At 49.5% G+C, this 15,210-nt stretch overlaps 1 pseudogene; it reads left to right on the top strand.

Moving 5' to 3' along the window:
- Positions 1–14,124, top strand: part of LOC132388777 (gastrula zinc finger protein XlCGF26.1-like) — a 73,218-nt pseudogene extending 59,094 nt beyond the window's left edge.
- Positions 14,125–15,210: the final 1,086 nt, after the last annotated feature.

Here is a 15,210-nt window from a genome sequence, read left to right as displayed (position 1 = left end):
CTGTCCATCTTCCTATTCCGAGGGGGAGCGTTTACTACTGCTGTTCAGGAGGATTTAAACTAATGTGGCAGAGGGATGGGAACAAGTGCAGAGAGACAGAGGGGTGAAGAATGACAGTAGAAGCAAAAAGTAGGAAGGTGAAAAGTAAACGTGGCAGGCAGTCAAATCCAGGGCAAAAATCAAAAAGGGCCACTTTTCAACATAATTGTATAAGGGCTAAGAGTGTGGTAGAAACAAGCCTGAAGGCTTTGTGTGTCAATGCAAGGAGCATTTGTAATAAGGTGAATGAATTGAATGTGCAGATAGTTATTAATGAATATGATATAGTTGGAATCACAGAGACATGGCTCCAGGGTGACCAAGGATAGGAGCTCAACATCCAGGGATATTCAATATTCAGGAGGGATAGACAGGAAAGAAAAGGAGGTGGGGTAGCGTTGCTGGTTAGAGAAGAGATTAACACAATAGAAAAGAAGGAAATTAGCCTGGAGGATGTGGAATCGATATGGGTAGAGCTGCGTAACACTAAGGGGCATAAAACGCTGGTGGGATTTGTGTACAGGCCACCTAACAGTACTAGTGAAGTTGGGGATGGCATTAAACAGGAAATTAGAAATGCGTGCAAAAAAGGAACAGCAGTTATAATGGGTGACTTCAATCTACATATAGATTGGGTGAACCAAATTGGTAAGGGTGCTGAGGAAGAGGATTTCTTAGAATGTGTGCCGGATGGTTTTCTGAACCAACACGTCGAGGAACCAACTAGGGAGCAGGTCATTCTAGACTGGGTATTGAGCAATGAGGAAGGGTTAATTAGCAATCTTGTCATGCGATGCTCCTTGTGTAAGAGTGACCATAATATGGTGGAATTCTTCATTAAGATGGAGAGTGACATAGTTAACTCAGAACCAAATGTTCTGAAATTAACGACGGGCAACTTTGAAGATGTGAGACTTGAGGTAGCTAAGACAGACTGGCAAATGATATTTAAAGGGTTCACGGTGGATAGAAACATAGAAAATAGGTGCAGGAGTAGGCCATTCAGCTGTTCGAGCCTGCACCGCCATTCAGTATGATCATGGCTGATCATCCAACTCAGAACCCTGTACCTGCTTTCTCTCCATAACCTCGATCCCTTTAGTCACAAGAGCCATATCTAACTCCCTCTTAAATATAGCCAATGAACTGGCCTCAACTGTTTCCTGTGGCAGAGAATTCCACAGATTCTCCACTCTTTGTGTGAAGACGTTTTTCCTCATCTGGGTCCTAAAAGTCTTCCCCTTTATCCTTAAACTGTGACCCCTCGTTCTGGACTCCCCCAACATCGGAAACAATCTTCCTGCATCTAGCCTGTCCAATCCCTTTAGAATTTTATATGTTTCAATAAGATTCCCCATCAATCTTCTAAATTCCAGTGAATATAAGCCTAGTTTGAACCAGTCTTCCTTCATATGAAAGTCCTGTCATCCCAGGAATCAATCTGGTGAACCTTTTGATTAGGGGACTAAAACTGCACACAATACTCTAGGTGCGGTCTCACCAAGGCCTTGTACAACTGCAGTAGAACCTCCCTGCTCCTGTACTCAAATCCTTTTGCAATGAATGCCAGCATACCTTTCGCCTTTTTCACCGCCTGCTGTACCTGCATGCCTCCCTTCAATGGCTGGTGTACAATGACACCCAGGTCTCGTTGCACCTCCCCTTTTCCTAAACGGCCACCGTTCAGATAATAATCTGTTTTCCTGTTCTTGCAACCAAAATGGATTACCTCATATTTATCCACATTAAATTGCATCTGCCAAGAATTTGCCCACTCACCTAACTTATTAAAGTCACCCTGCATCCTCTTAGCATCCTCCTCACAGCTAACACCGCCGCCCAGCTTCGTGTCATCCGCAAACTTGGAGATGCTGCATTTAATTCCCTCATCTAAATAATTAATATATATTGTAAACAACTGGAGTCCCAGCACTGAGCCTTGCGGCACGCCACTAGTCACTGCCTGCCATTCTGAAAAGGTCCAGTTTACTCCCACTCTTTGCTTCCTGTCTGCCAGACAATTCTCTATCCACATCAATACCATACCCCCAATACCGTGTGCTTTAAGTGTACACACTAATCTCCTGTGTGGGACCTTGTAAAAAGCCTTTTGAAAATCTAAATATACCACATCTACTGGCTTTCCCCTATCGACTCTTATTAGTTACATCTTCAAAAAATTCTATAAAGTTCGTCAGACATGACTTTCCTTTCACAAATCCATGCTGAATTTGTCCGATGATTTCACCTCTTTCCAAATGTGTTGTTATTGTAGCGGTGTGCTACAAACAGCGCTAAAATTACGACACGGAGTCGGTAACTGCAGTCGAAGGAAAAACTTTATTCGAAAACTTCAGCCTCACTTTTAAGCCTCTGTCAACCGGCCCCCCATGGCGAAGAGGCTCCAAAGCTCTGTGCTCGCAAACCCCCGTAGGCTATCTAATTGTGAGTCGGTTCGCATACGCTAGGAAAAGAGCCGCCACATAACCCCCCCCCAGAACCGGCGATACACCCCCCAATGTCCACAGCCAGGGCCAGAACCTGCTTGGGAGGTCGGCCTCTGCGCCGAGGCGCCGGAAACTCGGCCGGTTGCGCCAGGTCCACATGGGCCGGCTTGAGGCGGTCCACCGTGAAAACCTCCTCCTTCCCCCCAACGTCCAGCACGAACGTGGACCCGTTGTTCCGGAGCACCGTAAACGGCCCCTCGTATGGCCGCTGCAGCGGTGGCCGATGCCCGCCCCTTCGTACAAACACAAACTTACAGTTCCGTAGGTCTTTGGGTACGCAGGTCGGGTGCCGCCCATGCTGTGAAGTGGGTATGGGGGCCAGGTTACCGAGCTTCTCGCGAAGTCTGCCCAGGACTGCAGCGGGTTCTTCCTCTTGCCCCCTCGGGGCTGGTAGGAACTCCCCGGGGACGGCCAGGGGCACGCCGTATACCAACTCGGCCGACGAGGCGTGCAGGTCGTCCTTGGGCGCTGTGCGGATGCCGAGAAGGACCCAGGGAAGCTCGTCCGCCCAGTTGGCTCCTCGCAGGCGGGCCATGAGGGCCGACTTCAGGTGACGGTGGAAACGCTCCACTAGCCCGTTCGACTGTGGGTGGTAGGCAGTGGTGTGGTGCAGCTGAGTCCCCAAAAGGCTGGCCATAGCTGACCACAGGCTGGAGGTGAACTGGGCGCCTCTGTCGGAGGTAATGTGGGCTGGTACACCAAAGCGGGATATCCAGGTGGCGATCAGGGCTCGGGCGCAAGATTCGGAGGTGGTGTCGGTGAGCGGGACCGCCTCTGGCCATCTTGTGAACCGGTCCACGATAGTCAGGAGGTAACGCGCTCCGCGCGACACTGGCAGGGGGCCCACGATATCCACATGAATGTGGTCGAAACGCCGGTGGGCGGGATGGAACTGCTGCGGTGGGGCTTTGGTGTGCCGCTGAACCTTGGCCGTCTGGCAGTGCATGCACGTCCTGGCCCATTCACTGACCTGTTTGCGGAGTCCGTGCCAAACGAACCTGCTGGAAACCATCCGGACAGTTGTCCGGATGGAGGGATGCGCCAAGTTATGAATGGAGTCGAAAACACGTCGCCGCCAGGCTGCGGGGACGACCGGACGGGGCTGGTTGGTGGCGACGTCACAGAGTAGGGTCCTCTCACCTGGGCCCACGGGGAAGTCCTGGAGCTGCAAACCAGAGACTGCAGTCCTGTAACTCGGAATCTCCTCATCTACCTGCTGTGCCTCTGCCAGTGCCTCAAAGTCTACCCCTTGGGAAAGGGCATGAACGGTAGGGCGAGAGAGCGCATCCGCCACGACATTGTCCTTACCCGAGACGTGCCGGACATCCGTTGTGTATTCAGAGATGTAGGACAGGTGGCGTTGCTGGCGGGATGACCAGGGGTCGGATGCCTTCGTAAACGCAAAGGTAAGCGGTTTGTGGTCCGTGAACGCGGTGAAGGGCCGACCTTCTAGGAAGTACCTGAAATGCCGGATTGCCAGGTAGAGCGCCAACAGTTCCCGGTCAAAAGCACTGTACTTGAGCTCGGGTGGCCGCAGGTGTTTGCTGAAAAATGCCAGGGGTTGCCAGCGACCTGCGATGAGCTGCTCCAGCACCCCACCGACTGCCGTGTTTGATGCGTCCACTGTGAGGGCGGTAGGGGTGTCCATTCTGGGATGTACTAGCATTGCGGCGTCAGCCAAAGCTTCCTTCGTTTGAACGAAAGCGGCGGCGGACTCCTCGTCCCAGGTAATGTCCTTGCTCGGACCCGACATCAGGGCGAACAGGGGGCGCATGATCCGGGCAGCTGAAGGGAGGAAGCGGCGGTAGAAATTGACCATACCTACGAATTCCTGAAGGCCTTTGACCGTGGTGGGTCGGGGGAAGTGGCGGACCGCGTCTACCTTAGCGGGCAGAGGGGTTGCCCCGTCTTTAGTAATCCTGTGGCCCAGGAAGTCAATGGTATCAAGTCCGAACTGGCATTTGGCAGGGTTGATTGTAAGACCGTACTCACTCAGTCGGGCGCAGAGTTGACGGAGGTGGGACAGATGCTCCTGACGACTGCTGCTGGCTATGAGGATGCCATCCAAATAGATGAACGCGAAGTCCAGGTCCCGTCCCACCGCGTCCATTAACCGCTGGAACGTCTGTGCGGCATTCTTCAGGCCGAACGGCATGCGGAGGAACTCGAAGAGGCCAAACGGGGTGATGAGAGCCGTCTTGGGGACGTCGTCAGGATGCATCGGGATTTGATGGTACCCTCGGACAAGGTCGACCTTGGAGAAGATCCGGGCGCCGTGCAGGTTTGCCGCAAAGTCCTGAATGTGCGGCACAGGGTAGCGGTCCGGTGTGGTAGCCTCGTTCAGCCTGCGGTAGTCGCCGCACGGTCTCCAGCCCCCCGTCGCTTTGGGCACCATGTGCAGGGGGGAAGCCCAGGGGCTGTCGGACCGCCGGATGATCCCCAATTCCTCCATTCTCTGGAACTCCTCCTTCGCCAGTCGGAGCTTGTCCGGGGGAAGCCGCCGAGCACGGGCATGGAGGGGTGGTCCCTGTGTCGGGATGTGGTGCTGTACGCCGTGCCTGGGCATGGCTGCTGTGAACTGCGGTGCCAGAACCGATGGGAACTCCGCCAGGACCCTGGTGAAGTCGTTGTCGGACAGCGTGATGGAGCCGAGGTGAGGGGCTGGCAACTGGGCCGCGCCCAGGGAGAACGTCTGAAAGGTCTCGGCGTGTACCAGTCTCTTCCTGGGCAGGTCAACCAGCAGGCTGTGAGCTCGCAAAAAATCCGCACCCAGAAGCGGTCGGGCTACGGCGGCCAGTGTGAAGTCCCACGTGAACTGGCTGGGGCCGAACTGTAGCTGCACCTGACGGGTGCCATAGGTCCTTACTGTGCTGCCATTCACGGCCCTCAGGGGGGGACCCGGTGCCCTGCTGCGAGTGTCGTAACTTGTCGGAGGTAAAACGCTGACCTCAGCCCCAGTATCGACCAAAAAGCGGCGTCCCGACCTGCTATCCCACACATACAGGAGGCTATCCCGATGGCCAGCCGCCGTAGCCATCAGCGGCGGCTGGCCCTGGCGTTTCCCGGGAACTTGCAGGGCGGGCGGCAACGGCGGGCTTCTGCGCCCCACCGCTGGTGGTAGAAGCACCAGTGGTCATTGGGCCGGGGGTTAGTGGGCTCTGCGGCCGGGCCTGGACTAGTTTGCTGCCGGGAGCGTGGCTGGGTGATCTGTGCGATGGACGCCCCGCTCACCTTTTTGGCGTTCCACAGCAAGTCCGCCCGGGCTGCCACCTTCCGGGGGTCACTGAAATCCGCGTCGGACAGCAGCAGGCGTATGTCCTCGGGCAGCTGCTCCAGGAATGCCTGCTCAAACATGAGGCCTGTGTGTCCCTCGGCCAGAGACAACATCTCATTCATTAAAGCCGATGGAGGTCTGTCGCCCAAGCCATCCAGGTGCAGTAAACGGGCAGCCCGCTCGCGCCGTGAGAGTCCGAAAATCCTGAGGAGCAGGGCTTTGAATTCCGTGTACTTGCCGTCTGTCGGGGGCGACTGTACGAACTCCGCGACCTGGGCAGCTGTGTCCTGGTCGAGGGAGCCCACCACGTAGTAGTAGCGGGTGTCTTCTGAGGTGATCCGGCGAACGTGGAATTGGGCTTCGGCTTGCTGGAACCATAGGTCCGGGCGCTGTGTCCAGAAACCCGGCAGTTTCAACGAAACCGCATGAACAGAGGCGGCGTCGGTCATTTCTGGTCCAAAAATCGTTTGGACCGTCGGGGTCACCAATTGTAGCGGTGTGCTACAAACAGCGCTAAAATTACGACACGGAGTCGGTAACTGCAGTCGAAGGAAAAACTTTATTCGAAAACTTCAGCCTCACTTTTAAGCCTCTGTCAACCGGCCCCCCATGGCGAAGAGGCTCCAAAGCTCTGTGCTCGCAAACCCCCGTAGGCTATCTAATTGTGAGTCGGTTCGCATACGCTAGGAAAAGAGCCGCCACATTATCACATCTTTGATAACCGACTCTAGCATTCTTCCCACCACCGACATCAGACTAACCGGTCTATAATTCCCCGGTTTTTCTCTCCCTCCTTTTTTAAAAAGTGGGGTTACATTAGCCACCCTCCAATCCTCAGGAACTAATCCAGAATCTAAGGAGTTTTGAAAAATTATCACTAATGCATCCACTATTTCTTGGGCTACTCTGGGATGCAGACCATCTGGCCCTGGGGATTTATCTGCCTTTAATCCCTTCAATTTACTTAACACCACTTCCCTACTAACATGTATTGCCCTCAGTTTCTCCATCTCACTAGACCCTCGGTCCCTTACTATTTCCAGAGGGTTATTTATGTCCTCCTTAGTGAAGACAGAACCAAAGTAGTTATTCAATTGGTCTGCCATGTCCTTGTTCCCTATGATCAATTCACCTGTTTCTGACTGGAAAGGTCCTTACATTTGTCTTGACCAATCTTTTTCTTTTCACATATCTGTAAAAGCTGTTGTAGTCAGTTTTTATGTTCCCTGCCAGTTTTCTCGCATAATCTTTTTTCCCTTTCCTAATTAAGCACTTTGTCCTCCTCTGCTGGTGTCTGAATTTCTCCCGGTCCTCAGGTGTGCCGCTTTTTGTTGCTAATTTATATGTTTCTTCTTTGGACTTGATACTATTCTTAATTTCCCTTGTCAGCCACCAGTGCACTACCTTCCCTGGTTTACTCTTTTGCCAAACTGGGATGAACAATTGTTGTAGTTCATCAATGCGATCTTTAAATGCTTGCCATTGCATATTCACCGTCAACCCTTTAAGTATCATTTGCCAGTCTATCTGAGCTAATTCACATCTTATACCTTCAAAGTTGCCTTTCTTTAAGTTCAGAACCTTTGTTTCTGAATTAACTATGTCACTCTCCATCTTAATGACGAATTCCACCACATAATGGTCACTCTTACCCAAGGGGCCTCGCACGACAAGATTGCTAACTAACCCTTCCTTTTTGCTCAATACCCAATGTAGAATGGCCTGCTCTCTAGTTGGTTCCACAACATTCATATGCAATGGCAAGCATTTAAAGATTGCATGGATGAACTACAACACGTTTTAAGTTTTTCAGCTTAAACCTATTCCCCCTCGTGTTAGCTGTTTCAGCCCTGGGGAAAAAGCCTCTGGCTTTCCACACGACCAATGCCTCTCATCATCTTATACACCTGCATGAATTTCTTGCATGATTTTCTCCGGGCTGAATAAGAGGATGAGCTCACTGTGGTTTTGACGTTCTCTCTCTCTCTCTCTCTCTCTCTCTCTCTCTCCTTGTGTCTAATGTCACAGTCCCGCCTCCCTCAGGCACCTAAAGTGACACTCACAGTAAGCGAACCTGCGGTCTCATAACACAATGCACCTCTAAAGTCTGACAGCAGACTAGCAAGTGAATCTTCGATGGTGCAGAGTCAAAAACTAAAAAGTTGCCAGCCTGAGTCAGGGCTTTGGGGTTCCAGAGAGAGATGGGGTCTAGAGTTTACCAGGAGGAGGAGGAGGAATCAGACCAGCAGGATATGGCTACAAAAGAAAGGTCAGAAACATTTGGAAACTGGTTGACCGGAAAAAAAGGTGGTTAATTTCGGGCAGCAAATGTGGAGAAGAACTAAAAAGACAATGTTTAGGCAGAGCCCCTTCCGCATGCCTAGCCTGTGTACTCCGCTGTTTCGTTGTTCTCTAAATTGCAGAGTTCCTCCAGCGTTTTGTGTGTGTGCGTCTCTGTATTTCCAGCAACTGCAGAATCTCCTGTGTTTTATAACTGCATTTTACTTTGGCGTTAGATACACGTTGATATTGAGTATATTGTTTATGGGAGCCGCTTTCTGCATTAAGACAGCTGCAGATTTTTCTATACACACTATATAAAAAAAAATGAGGCATGGGCATTGAACCGGTGCTGGCAGAAATGTTTAATGGCACCGTGATTACCCATAGGGCCATGCGTTAAGAATTTCGCCGGTACTGAAGCGCTGATGAAATGCGCAGTACACAGAAGGGTTTAAAAATGTTGGGTGCAGGTAATAGCGATTCTCCGTGTTTTTATCTTAAACACCGACTTTGTGACAATTCCTGTGAAATCTGGACACCATGGCCAACAATCCCGGGACAGTCCTGCTCTTGTCCCTGGCTCTCAGCTCCACGATCCGTACACGGGCCCCGGGGAGCTTCCGGCTGCTGAGTGAATGGGAACCGATGGATCTTTCAGTCAGAGCTGAGCTCCAGCTATAATAAAGGCAAGGAATAGGAACTCAGAGAAAGGGAACAAAATCTTTTACATCACCAGTTGAGAAAATCACCTTTGTTCTACCTCCAATCACTAATAAGAGAAAATCTGAAGATGCTGGAAATCCAAGCAACATGCACAAAATGCTGGAGGAATTCAGCATTAGTACTCTTTTCCATAGATGCTGCCTGGCCTGCTGAGTTCCTCCAGCATTTTGTGTCTGTTGCTTGTTCTACCTCCTATTGTTCTGGACTTTTCTACTGGTGAGAACATGTTTTGTCCCATTCTCTCTGGGTACATAATGATATCAAGCTCCTTTGCCCTGGGCAGCAAGTAGTTTTCACATCACAAATGTGCCAGACTCCAGTGAGACAGAAAGACTACTGCCCTTCCCTTCGTATTCATTGGCATTGCAATCACTGAGTTCACCACTGTCAGTCTTTGTCTGATGTGTGTATTGTGGTGATGCAAATGTTGCGGGAGAATTGGGGGAGGCTTCAGGGGAATATAAAAACTGAGTTCACCACTGTCATTCATTGGGGGGTGGGGTGACGGGAGGGTTCAGGGGAACTATTTATGTAGAATACAGAAACTGGTGATACTTGTGTGTATTCTGGTGTTGCAAAAGTTGCTGGAGAATTTGCAAGTGGGAAGAAGTGGAATGATATTTGGATATCTGACTTGTTAAAGCATAACTTAGCAAGCAAACAACATAGGGACAACATGCAAAAACTTTGGTGAGAAAATCCTTCATTACCCATTACAGGCCTGCTACATAGGTTGTGTGAGAGTGTAGATGAACTGGATTGAACCCAGAGGAGATCAAAGTTCCTATTGACTGTGATTTTCTAGCTGTGAAAATGAATACCTCTCTATATAAAATTCACCGTGCACATCTTGTCACTGGGTAAAAAAAATGCACAGTGCAAGATTTATGTACACACTGGTTATTACAAATTAGAGGGGGTATTGGAGGGAAGATGGGGAGACCTGTAGTGTCCCTGATGCCCTCACTTACAAGAAGTGCATCCAGCTGCAGCTTGTAACCCTGCACTTTAAGGAGCTGGAACTTGAAAAGCATATGGGAATTGATGGTCATTCCGATACTAGCACTCTGCCCAGTCAGGAGATGATTTATCTTCCAACTTGGGTTTAACCTCACTGTAACAGTGTGATACCAAATCAAATCTTGGCAACTCAAGTAATCTCATCTAAACTGTTGTCCTACGCTCATTGATGGATTTTGTAAATCTTTTACAGGTTAAAAATGGGAAGGAATATGTCTCCAGGAATCTCAAACACGGCACAACAGTTTTTTTGTCTCTGTCTAGATCGGGGGTCAGCAACCCGCGGCTCCGGAGCCACATGTGGCTCTTTTACGTCTGTGCTGCGGCTCCCTGTTGCTTTGGGAAATAATTGGTTGTGGCGACCCTTTTCCTGGCACATCCGAACCGACTCACAATTAGATAGCCTACGGGGGTTTGCGAGCACAGAGCTTTGGAGCCTCTGCGCCATGGGGGGCAGGTTGAGGGAGGCTTAAAAGTGAGGCTGAAGATTTCGAATAAAGTTTTTTCCTTCGACTGCAGTTACCGACTCCGTGTTGTAATTTTAGCGCTGCGTGTAGCACACCACTACATGGTCAGTATTTAATTAAAATGTATTTTATGTTAGTTTGTTAGTTTTTGAAATGTAAATCTAAATTTGAATATTCTGGTGATCTTGTACAATCTAAATAAGACGTTGTGGCGACCCATTTCCTGACACATCCGAACCGGCTCACAATTAGCCAGCGTTCAGGCTAAGGGAGATAGCCTACGGGGGTTTGTGAGTACGTGTCTTTTGCAGCATCCGCGCCCATGGGGGGCGGGTTGAGGGAGGCTTAAAAGCAAGGCTGTTTAGTTCGAATAAAGCTATCTTTGACTGCAGTTTACTGACTGCGTGTAGCACATCGCTACAACGTGTTTTTATCGCTGGCTGTCCAGAGGGGAGGTTCTGAAACGCTTTGTCGCGTGTCTGGAAGAAGTGAAAACTTTCCTGGGCAGCAAAGGGCTCACCTTTCCTGAGCTGGAACAGCCAGAGTGGCTGGAAAAGCTACACTTCATGGTAGACATGACAGCACACCTGAACACGCTGAACACAGCTCTTCAACGGGGTAAGGACGTACCGCCCTGCACATGTTGGAGGATGTTTTGGCATTTGAGCGCAAGTTGACGTTGCTTGCCAGAGATTTACAGAAAGGCACATTGTCTCACTTCCCCAATTTGAGAGAGTTCAAACAAGGTCACGACATGATAAATTCGGAGTATTTACATTCTGCAATCATCGCAATGCAAACATCGTTTGGGAAACGCTTCTGTGAGTTCAGAGAGGAAAAAAACACATTATCCTTCCCGGTCACTCCCCTGAGCATCGATCCATCCCTACTGAATACGACTGCATTGTCAGGTGTGAGTCAACCTGAACAAGGATGATAAATATTTTAATTGCCTATTATTTTACGTATATTCATATGTTTTCATTGTTCAGTGAAATAGTCCTTTTATTTTTCAGGTTGACAGCTGGCTGACGTTATTTTTGGTTTGCTGCTGGCGGCAAATTTAAGTTCGGCGTTTTTCATAAATACAAGAAGGACTCAAATAGACGTTGAGTATTTTACTTAAAAGTAACCTTCAACCCAACGTCTTTTTTTCGGAGGTCAAAATGTTTTTGTTGCATGCAGAAATGTAATTTCGTTTTCTCTGCAGGAGTTCATCAATTTCATAAATGCAACACATTATAGTTTGTTTATACATAGCATAAAGGCAAAACAAAACGTTGTATGCAGTGTTATTTCATTTTAAATGTCAAACGGGTTTTGCGGCTCCCAGTTTTTTCTTTTCTGTGGGAAACGGGTCCAAGTGGCTCTTTCAGTGTTAAAGGTTGCTGACCCCTGGTCTAGATATTTAAGAAGTGGAGCGAGGGATTCAATCGACCATCCTGCCTGCTCAGACTGTGGGAAGGGATTCACTCGGTCATCTGACCAACTAGCAAGCCCGGCATTTTACACAGGAGAGAGGCCATTTACCTGCACAGACAGTGGGAATGGATTCGCTCGGTCATTTCAACTGAAGGTACATCAGCAAGTTCACACTGGGCAAGGCCATTCACCTGTTCTGTGTGTGAGAAAGGATTCTGTCGGGCATCCCACCTGTGGACACACGAGTCAGATGACACTGGGCAGAGGCTGGTCATCTGCTCAATTTCGGGGAAGGGATTCTTTCAGTCATCTGACCTAATGGCACACCAGCGTGTTCACACCAGGGGGCAGGCATTCACCTGCACAGTCTGTGGGAAGGGATTCACTGCATCATCCAACCTACAGAGACATCAGCGAGTTCACACTGGGGAGAAGCCGTTCACCTGCTCAGTCTGTGGGAAGGGATTCACTCGGTCATCCCACCTACAGAATCATCAGCGAGTTCATACTGGGGAGAAGCCGTTCACCTGCTCAGAATGTGGGAAGGGATTCTCTCAGTCATCCAACCTACAGAATCATCAGCGAGTTCACACTGGGGAGAAGCCGTTCACCTGTTCAGAATGTGGGATAGGATTCACTCAGTCATCCCAACTACTGGCACATCAGTCAGTTCATAATGGGGAGTGGCCATTCACCTGCTCAGTCTGTGGGAAGGGATTCACTCAGTCATCCCACCTACAGAGTCATCAGCGAGTTCACACAGGGGAGAAGCCGTTCACCTGCTCAGTCTGTGGGAAGGGATTCATTCAGTCATCCCAACTACAGAATCATCAGCGAGTTCACACTGGGGGGTGGCCGTTCACCTGCTCAGAATGTGGGAAAAGATTCACTCGGTCATCCACCCTATTGAGTCATCAGCGTGTTCACACCGGGGAGAGGCCATTCACTTGCTCAGTCTGTGGGAAGGGATTCTCTCACTCATCCATCCTACAGAGACACCAGCGAGTTCACACTGGGGAGTGACCATTCACCTGCTCAGTCTGTGGGAAGGGATTCACTCAGTCATCCATCCTACAGCGTCATCAGCGAGTTCACACTGGGGAGAGGCCATTCACCTGCTCAGACTGTGGGAAGAGTTGCACTCGGTCATCCCAACTACTGGCACACCAGTCAGTTCATACTGGGGAGAAGCCATACACCTGCTCAGTCTGTGGGAAGTGATTCTCTGAGTCATCCAGATTACTGAGTCATCAGCGAGTTCATACTGGGGAGAAGCCATTCACCTGCTCAGACTGTGGGAAGGGATTCACTCAGTCATCCAATCTACAGAATCATCAGCGAGTTCACACTGGGGAGAAGCCATTCATCTGCTCAGTCTGTGGGAAGGGATTCACTCAGTCATCCACCCTACTGAGTCACCAGCGAGTTCACGCTGGGGAGATGCCATTCACCTGCTCAGTCTGTGGGATAGGATTCACTCAGTCATCCCACCTACAGAGTCATCAACGAGTTCACACTGGGGAAAAGGCATTCACCTGCTCAGACTGTGGGATAGGAATCACTCGGTCATCACATCAACTGGCACACCAGTCAGTTCACAGTGGGGACTGGTCGTTGTTATGAATCCCTGGGTTTCGTTTGCTGTGGACTGTCATTTTAAGAGAGAGAGACAGAGATTAGGATGCTGACTCAGTCTGACTTGCAGCTTGTTTTCATTGCTCGCAGCTTGTTTCATTTTAACCGAGGACACAGACACTCAGAGTCAGACGGAGACAAAGGAGGAAAAATGGAAGGATCGAAACCAGGGAACTAGTGGCCAAGGGTCACTGTTTGGAACTTTCCTATGCCCACAAGGACGGGTTAATTATCGATTCACTGTACATCAAATGTGTGGTTGTCATCTCGTTTGATCCTTAAGAGTGGATCGGATTTGGCGCATCCTGTGGAGACCACTTATGTGTTAACCCTTGCCTGGCTGTGGTGTGGTAGTTCACGAAGATGATACCGCTTGTGACAAGTCACTTTCGATGATTATTTGTATGTGGATTTGGAACGATGACGGATAAAATCTCCAGCAACTGTTCTCTCGTTTTACCACCGTGGAACCTGTGCAATTCTACATATTTGCCTTCTCTCACCATTTACCCTGGATTATAAGTCTCTCTCTCTCATCGTCTATTCTGTAGTTGAACTGAACTTTAATACTTTACCATCTCAATACTGTAAGCCTTGTTTCCCCCGAGCTCAATAGTTTGGGAGTTATATTTACACACATTTATAAACTTAACACTGTTAACTTCTGTTTATCTTGTTTAAGTTGCAATTTTACAAGTAGATTCTAATAAAGACAGATTTAACATCAAAACCATACTCGAGGTGTAGTCTATTGCTGCTGGCTTGTTTCTAAAGCATTATGGTTCGTAACAAATTTGGGGCCTGCGTCTGGGTTATGAACAAATTTGGGGGCTATTCATCGATGAATTATCGATTGAATTGGGTAAATCCCTCTTGATTTATTTGTGTGTGGGAATCAGCAACAATGGACATTTATAAATTTCTGGAAGTGCCAACCCCTAAGGCATTAGGAAAAGCCAAAAAGAATGAATTGCTGACTGTTGCTAATGGGCTGAATCTTAAGCAGGTAAGGGGGTGTGACGGACCAGGGCAAGCATAAAACTGGGAAAGGAGGTAAAGGTAAACCATTAGGGGTTTTATTATAAAATATAGGCATCCACCCCCTTTCTCGGAGACTGAGATCCCTGTTTCAACCAGTAATGATGTGCATTGCAATGTGTTCACCTCTCAGTCCTCGATTCTCTAAATGAAAGGGTTATCACATTTGATCTTTCTTTATATGATTACACAACCATTTCAGGGATCAGTCTGTTGAAACTTCATTGCACTCTCTAATACAAATACACTCCAATCACTTTTTTAATCCTCTGTACAAAAAATGTCCATCTTCCGCAGCCCCGTGTTGCCCCAACCACTCACCTCCTACCCCTGTCTTTGGCCCCACTTGCAGGTGAACCGTCTGTCGGTGTTCCCCCCCCACCCACCATGTGAATCCCTCTGCTCACCACCACCGTGGGCTCAAACATTTCCACAGACATCCACCGGGACAAACATTCTGTCCGCTCCCTGTCACACCATCTTTTTCCTTTCAATAAAATCCCTCCTCTCCCTCCCCAGGGAGCTGGCATCAGACCGACGGGCCGAGCGGTCTCCACCTCTCGGCGACACATCAGACTCCGGCCGCAGGAGGCGCTTCACAAACGCCCCAACTTCCCTTGGAGGGAAATGGAAATAAATCAAAAAACGGACATTTACTCCGCTGTGATGTGGCCGGAGCGGGCGGCGAACTTAGCGGGGGTAACGCCCCATCGACTTGTCCACCTCTGCGACTGGTGGTAACAAGGGATTGACATCGCTTTGCACCAATGGGAATAGCGCAGCCCCTGAATCCTATGTTGAC

This window comes from Hypanus sabinus, unplaced genomic scaffold (assembly GCF_030144855.1).
Source record: "Hypanus sabinus isolate sHypSab1 unplaced genomic scaffold, sHypSab1.hap1 scaffold_406, whole genome shotgun sequence".
Classification (NCBI taxonomy): Eukaryota; Metazoa; Chordata; class Chondrichthyes; order Myliobatiformes; family Dasyatidae; genus Hypanus; species Hypanus sabinus.
Note: the sequence above shows the minus strand (reverse complement) of the source record. Positions and strands in the feature narration are given on the sequence as shown.